Raw genomic sequence first — 8,128 nt, forward strand, 5'->3', positions numbered from 1 at the left:
CGAAACATTTGCTTTTTCATGCGGTACTTCTTTTGAAATAAACCCTGCATCAAAAAAAATACATTTCATCATTTGTTTTTGTGTATCATTGAAAAAAAAAATTCTCTACTGTTAATGTTTAAAGAGGATTGATATCTGAAAAAACTATCCTCATACACATGGGGTGCAAAAAAGGAAACACTGTTAAAATTTTATAATGTATACATCAAACCAAAAATAGAGTAGGTATATCATTTTATGGAAATGCAAAAAAATACAAATTAAAAAAACTAGAAACAGTACAAAATCTAGCACTAAGGATAGCAACAGGTTGCTTTAGATCACCCAAATTTAATACCCTTCAAGCATTAAACTAACAAAATACCAATAGAAATGGGAAAAAAGGAAATAGAATGTATACAACTAGCAAAATTTTGGAAAAACCAGATAACACACCAATAAAGCAAATAGTAATAAATAATATCAAAGAATATAATCTAAACAAAGATAAAAAAATTGTTAACTTACAGAGCCATTGAAACCTGTAAACTTTTAAAAAAATAAATATAACAAATATAGTACAGAACATCACCCCAGTACCACCAGGGTATGGTATCTCACATGTAAGAACTAAATTTATAAATGGTACATCAAAAGACCTTTCAGAACAGATAATTAAAAAAGTTTCAATGTTAGAAAATAAATATGGCAACAACCAAAAAATTTCACAGATGGATCAAAAATAAAAGAGCCAAATCAGTCCAGCAGCAATATTTATCCAAATGTTAACATACAACAATCTGGAAGCTACCAAAATGCACAGATAAAACCCGAAGCAGAGTTATTTGCAATAAAACAAGGATTACATTACATTCAAAATAACAAAATAGCAAACTCTGTAATCTTCACAGACTCTTTTTCAGCAAAACAATTAATAGTAAATCACAGACCCAAAACATACAAACAAATCACATACGAAATACAACAATCAATACTACATTAGCAAAATAAAAACAGAATATCATATTACAATGGATACCGTCACAAAAAGGGCATTAGAGGCAATGAAATAGCAGATCAAGCTGCCAAAAAAGCAAATGAATTAATAAATTCCACAGCCAAAACAAAAGACATTAACAATCTAATAAAGAGATAAAAAATAAGAAAAGAAAAAAATGGGAAGAACAAATGGATTTAAATTCTAAACACAAAAAACTATTATATCAAAGATAACAAACCAAATGAATGGTCAAGATCAAAAAAACAGAAAAATAGATGTTTGTTTTTCACAAATAAAACAAATCATACAGATTAAACAACATCTATATAAAAAAATGGAGACGACCCAACTTGCAGATGGTGCCAACATGAAGCAGAAACCATAGACACCTAACACTTCAATGCCCAAGATTTAAAATAGTATAGAATGAAATTATATGAATCATTAAAAAGAATTAAAATAATAATCCAATTATTCTTATAATAACAGGCGAAGAATATTCATCAGCTAAGAAAAAACTACTATTAAGACATTTCAAGATCTTCCTACAAAGATCAAAATAATAGACCATAATATAAAAACTCCAATCAACCCAAAGAAGAAAACCAAGAATCAAAGATCCAGGGAATATAGACTTCAAAAGTCTAAAACCCTAAAAAAGAAAAAAAATTTTACTCGTGTAGCTCAGCAGAGCTCCGTATTTTATTCACCTTTTCCCCTCAAATGGAGCAACCAAAACAAATAAAAATATGAAATAAATATGTTTATATTTGTGGCTAATGTATTTGTAACGTTCATGTTCAACAGGTGTTTTGGAAAGTCTTGCGAACTTTAAACTCCGTGGTGTGTCTTCATTGCAGAAGATTATCAGTTGTGAGTACAGATATTACTTTGTATTTTTATGCACTAATGTAAATTTCGTTTTTAAGAATAGAACAAAATGCAAAATGATATTTTTTTTTTTTTTTATGAACTAATCCATCTTTTCAGTGCGTCTTTGAGGTCTGCCTACCTATTGGAGAAAGTGCCTTTCCAAATTATTGAACTGTTGAATGTGTGTTCCTGGGCCTATTCTTAGAGTGAGTAGTTACCTTTTTGATTTATATGTTTGCATTCAACATTCCCCTCTTCTGTTAGCAGTATATATGTAGATTTTAAATAACAGTGAAAAAATTTTTTAATCTTGTTAACAAAATTTTTAGTAAGTATGTAAGAGCAGTTTTCATACATATACTTTAAGTATGTACAGTTCCTTAAGGCAAAATCAGTACTTGCTTGTATTAAATATGATGATGACGAGCATGATCCACTTATATTTCCGATGGTGTTGCCCCAAACATGAGGGCTTTTCTGTCCTGTAAATACACCATTGTAGATTATTACACCATAAACCACTAGTCATCTTTGGAATGATTTTGGAAGGACTTTCAAATTTGGGATGTTTGGACTTTTTAAAATATGTAGTTGAAGAGAATAAATAGTTTTAATTGTTAAATATAGTAGGGCCTATACTGACAAGATTTTTGTATAAACCCTCTTATACGAATGACCCTAATGATATATGTGGTAAGGGTTGCATTAATACCAACCCTTGCCACAATGGCAGATATTGAAAGTAAACTGTGGCGACAGGCTTGATAAAAATACAGGTATTTACTTGGTGCGGATATTTTAAAAATGAAGTTTGAAAAAGTGGGAGGTGATGCTGAGAGTCCCCCCTAGGTTTGTCATCATAAAATACCTGTCCAGGATTCTAGCTTGGTTTGGTTTATGGTGGCTGGGTTCATATATTTGTAAGTAAGGAAAATGAAAACTTTTGTAGAACAAGTCATTTTAGTTTTGGTATATCTGTATCAATACACAACTGCAGAAATATAGAAGAATTTGCATAAACAGTACATGCATGTAAGCAGCACACATGAACAAATTGCAGGCTGAGAGTCATGACAATCTGTTAGAAGTGGAGAAACCCATGACTTGCATTATGGAACCTGGCTCTACTTCACCCCAATAACAGCAACTGCTATCGGCTATGGTGATGTCCCATGCAAGACAAAAGTGACCAGAATTTTTCTCACCTTATTCTTACCCATTGTTTTGGTAGGTTAGATGACTCCTCTTTGCATTTCACAAAAATATAATGCAAGTAATTATTTATGTTAAATTTTTTTATATTAAATTTATCATGTGGCATGTGATTCTATTCTGTAATACGAAAATTTTCATTAGTGCATAAAAAAACAAAGTAATATCTGTATCACAATGATAATCTTCTGCAATGAAGAACACACAGAGATAAAGTTCAGCAAGACTTCCAAAAACACCTGTTGAACATGATACGTTACAAAATACATTAGCACATATATAAACATATATTTATTTCATATTTTTTTATTGTTGTTTTGGGTTAAAAAAATATATTGTGTTTAAGAGAACACAGGATGCTCTCTTATTTATTCTTTATTTTAGGACTGTATGGAAAAACGTTTCCAAACTTAGTACTTGAGATAATTTTCCCCAGTTGTTCCCAAAAATTTAAAAACCCTATAGGCCGATATGTCTGGCAGGTTTGTGTCTACGTAGTTTCTTCCGTGTTTCTTTTCAATTTAATGTGATATAAACTGAAAATCCGGGAGATAAAAAAGAGCAAAACACTGTAAGAAATGAGTAGAAAGGAAGCTGAGGGGAGCCGAGTTGCCTTTGTCTTCAAGCTCCCCTTTTATTTCTTTACTGTTTTTTTTTTTCTTTTTCTTTCTTAATATTTTTTCCCCAATAAACCTCTCACAGGCATATTGTGTTTTTTGTGGCTACTGAACACGCAGAAGATCGCACTTTATAATGACAGGGTACACAGGATGCTGACCTGGTCTTTCTGGCAAGTATATTGTGCTTATACACACTAACTCTTCTCCTACTTGATTAAGACTTCCGGTGGTGCTTCACAGGGCGATTCCCATTATAAAAGCTGCATTGACGACTCCCTCACTTCACTGATTTCTTTTAATCTGGTATCACTCGGAAGTATGTTTCTTAGCAATTAAATGTCCAATCCAAAAATGTTAGAAAGAGTACAGCGTTTAGGAAGGTTGGGATTGAATGCTCTTTGTGTTCAATCTGCAATGCTACTAGTGATCAGCAATCGGCCCCCACTCTGGATGTTGTATGAACACCTTACTGCCGCAGCCTAAGGTGCGATCCTGAGAGTGTGTTAAGTGAATCCGGCCCTAATATTTTCTCCTTTTTCACCATTAACTTCATACACTTTGTAATTTCTTGCTCTGAATTGAGCCATATTTAATGCATAGTGTCATTGTTGATTAATGTGACACCATATCTTTTGTATTTAATTGAACAAAATTGCAGTTGTACTCCGTGTGAGGATGGTGAATCACCACTCCATGCCTTGCATCCTGTCCAAGGCCTGGTTCAAGATGGTCGAGAAACTTGCTGCGGTAATCATGTTACTTTACTCCTGTTCAGACTTGAAGATTGAACCCTTTCTATGCAATTTTGATTTATTAGTATTTTTTCATAGTGTGGTCTAGCGTAAAGACTCTTACGTAAAGGACTTGAACTTACCATTTCCTTTCCAGATCGATAAAGCCCAGGCATGCATTTTCCTCTCAAACCAAAATAGCAAAGACCAGGAAGGGGAAGACTTCCAAAACATCACCTCAGCATTAGAAGTCTCCAGATCTAGAACTTCCCCAGTCCTCCTGGAATTGCTTCAGTGCAAAAGCAAGGTTGCTTTCACATACCAGTTGGTACCAGTGAGACAGTTCATTTGATATTGTTGATTTACTTGAATAGTTTAGATTCATATGTTAGATTTGTAATTTACAGAAACTCTTTGATGAGGTGTACCAGCCAAGAGCAGAAGACGGCGAGGTGAGCATCTTCTGCTATGCAGAGTTTAATCTTAAACTGATGGGCTATTCATGCCTCGTCCCTGGGTTCTCCACATTACTGGCAAACCTGATTTTGAAAGATATGGTTAAAGATATGGACAATGTACGTACATCCATTAATCTAAGTTCATTGGTGTTTTTGTTAGTAATCAAGTTTCCTAAGGGCTATTGATACATTGGGTTAGCGAAGTTTGAAACTTGTGTCACTTAACCAAATGCTGTATTTCCCGCAGACCCATGACTTGACATGGGAGGAAGAGTACAACTTTGGCAGAAGCTCCCTTATCTGCACTACCTGTTTGTCCGATTCTTTTGAAAGCATGACATGCATGAGGCTGTTGAGTAAGTATTATTTAGAATTGATAAGTTTTATCTATATAATGGACACTGATATAATAAAATAAGACACAAGTATATCTTATTTTCCTTTAACTCTCAACAGATTATGCCACAAGAAGTTGGGACTCATCCTTTAGGTGTGAAGAGGGTGAGGAAATGGGGTAAGGCAGGAATTAGCCAAAGAGAAAAGGGGCTGTTAGGGGCGATTAGATCAAAAAGAGGTTACAGGTCTGTGAGAACAGAAACTGCGAGTATTTCGGTGTAGAAGAGGTATCTTGAAACATACAAGTGATAGGATAAAAATGGGTGTTGGGAGAAGTAGAACAAGACTCGGGAAATGAGACAAAGGATATGGGGAAGTACCAGGAAAAAGGAGGGTCTGGGAAGGGCACTGTGACAAAATGGAGTTACTTGTGTCCATAAGGGCGCAGATGGATTGACTGGGATGGATGGGTGGTTAATTTAAATGGAGCAGGGCGGGGGGGTGTTGAGAGGGAGTGGGAGGAAGGGGTGTAGGGGAACAAGATAAGTGGAGGATGGATGTCGGCAGTTGCTTTAAGTGTAGAGGGAATGATAACAGATTGGTGTGTAGATGATGGCTGGACATGTTTTTGGGGCCGTGATTAGAAAGTCTGAAATGTCCCCATGGGTATCTGAAAGGGAGTTGATTGGGGAGGTCTTCCCCTCATAAGAAACACTTTTCAGAAGAGGGGGCAGACGTCTGAGGTACAGAGGAAGAGGTAGGTGTAGGGAGATGTGCTAAAAGAGGGGGTGGATCACCTAGATTGTCTATTGTGGTGGGTAGGCGATGAGAGGTAGAGATTGGAGTGTCTGGATTTAGAATGGTTAAAGATTTTGACTGGGAGAGGGAGGGGGTAGAAGTGGGAACGTAAGGAATAAGAGATATAAAGGGAGATATAGAAACATCTCGGAGAGAAGGGAAATCAATATCAAAACGTTGTTGGCGTGTTTCCTGCCTGGCCTTGCACGAAGTTCGAATCTGGGAACTGCTGCCTCAGATTAAACTTGTAGGTAGGGCAGCTCTTACAAAATACGTTTTGGGGCCCACCACAATTGGCACACATGTGAGAATGTGCAGAGCAATTTGAATGGCCAGTGACCAGTTTGAGCCAAAACGCCTACATTTCTAACATTGATGGGGTGGGGACTGAGAAGGCCTCCCCCAAGAACTTCAAAGGGAGGTCATGTCTGCGGATGTAATCTTGGCATTATTGATGTAGGACATTTGGCAGCCTCTGCATAGCATATTTCTATGCAGGGCATTGCGAAAGACTTCTTCATATGTTCCTCTGCTGTGGATTCCCTCATCCTCAGATCTACAGGATCTAGTAGTCGTACTTGAACCTCATCATAACTGAGGAGAGAAAACAGTCAATGAGAAAATACGAACTTACCAACTGCCAATTCCTTGATATTAGTTGTTATATTAGAAATATCACTTGCATCTTACCGTTATCAAGAAATACTGAAAACAGAACACTGTCTTACCCTTGTTCCACAAGGATTTGGGCGATAGTCCGCCTTGCATGAGTGTGCATGCGAAACTGAGGACATCTGACCTGCCATAGTTCTATAAATCAAATAATTAATAATACATTTATTTTGGGTAAAAGATAATAGAAAGGTAAATATAAAAAAATCAGCAATACACATATACCCTGATATTGAAAAAAATTACTGTAGAAGACACTTCAAAAGAACCCTACCAAATATGCAAAGGAGTGAAAGAGTGCAGGAGGAATTGTCTGTCCTACCGCCACTGCAAGGGTGTCACTGACTGGTGTCATCGGCCCATCAGTAATATGGCTGACAGAAGTTGCATTATCCGTCCATTGGGTCATACACTGTAAACAGTTTTAGATGATAAAACAAGAATCAATGTACCTTCCCTTCTGGGTTAACATTATTTTTTAAAAATAATTTCTAACATCAGTTTCCCTGAAGAATCAATTGTACTCACTCATAGCCACCATATTCCTGGTGCGGACTAACCGACTCGAAGTCGTCTTCAGCATTTCGAATGCGAAGTCGAATCTTGAACCCAGTTTCTCTGGTTCAGGTTCAGCACAGAGGAGGACGCACATCTGGCAAGAGGCCATTTTTCAACGACCTTTCGGGTTTCTTTGGCCCACGGATAACCCTGCACAAAATAATTTTAATCTATTTTGCTCCACAGTTAGTACAGCAAAGACATAAAATTTTGAAAATGGAAAAAAAATAAAAAAGCATAGCAACGTCAAAGTTAATGAATAATGACAAACCTCATAAGATGCACATGTTTTCATGCATATGTCTAGATTGACCTCTCCACTCAGGAACTAGTATGAGTAAAGAGAATGAATCTAAATTATGCAGAAGGCGAACCATGAGGCATTACTTATGCATCCATCAAAAGCTGCTGAATTACTCACAGCTGCAAAATAAATTTCTGGGATTCTCCGTAGCTCGACCCATTCTTTCCTCAGGTAGTCGAGTGGTCCAATGATGATGATCCTGTGGAGGTGAGAGGGCTGGACACAATAGGACCTCAGAGGCTGGCATAGGTTCTCGACTGGCGAACCTGGATTGGCCATGATGAAGACGACTACATGGCCGCGCAAATCAAGAGAACTCAGCTCGTCTTGTGTCTTGGCAAGAAGAGAAAAATGAATGGGATGTGGAAACAAATCAATTGCAGACCACTAACAATATCTTCAGGATATATGAAACACAATCATAGATATGCTTATTAAGAAACCAACTAAGGCCTTACCAGTATGAATTCAGCAAAATCTTTCTCAGAGGAGCCAACAAAATCCTCAACTTCTGTCATTTGTCTTCTTGCAGGTCCAGCATCAGAAGCACAGCATGAGGTCCTGTAGAGAAAATACGACAGTTTAGT

The 8,128-nt window shown here is 36.6% G+C and overlaps 1 long non-coding RNA gene across 1 annotated transcript; it reads right to left on the minus strand.

Annotated features, from left to right (window-relative positions):
• Window positions 1-6,729: 6,729 nt before the first annotated feature.
• Window positions 6,730-7,340, minus strand: LOC119575238. The gene is made up of 3 exons (XR_005228963.1): window positions 7,208-7,340; window positions 6,954-7,091; window positions 6,730-6,817 (listed from the first exon to the last, which is right to left on the minus strand). It is a non-coding gene; the product is annotated as an uncharacterized LOC119575238 (long non-coding RNA).
• Between the last annotated feature and the right edge of the window lie 788 nt (window positions 7,341-8,128).

Source organism: Penaeus monodon, chromosome 7 (assembly GCF_015228065.2).
Source record: "Penaeus monodon isolate SGIC_2016 chromosome 7, NSTDA_Pmon_1, whole genome shotgun sequence".
NCBI classification, from domain to species: Eukaryota; Metazoa; Arthropoda; class Malacostraca; order Decapoda; family Penaeidae; genus Penaeus; species Penaeus monodon.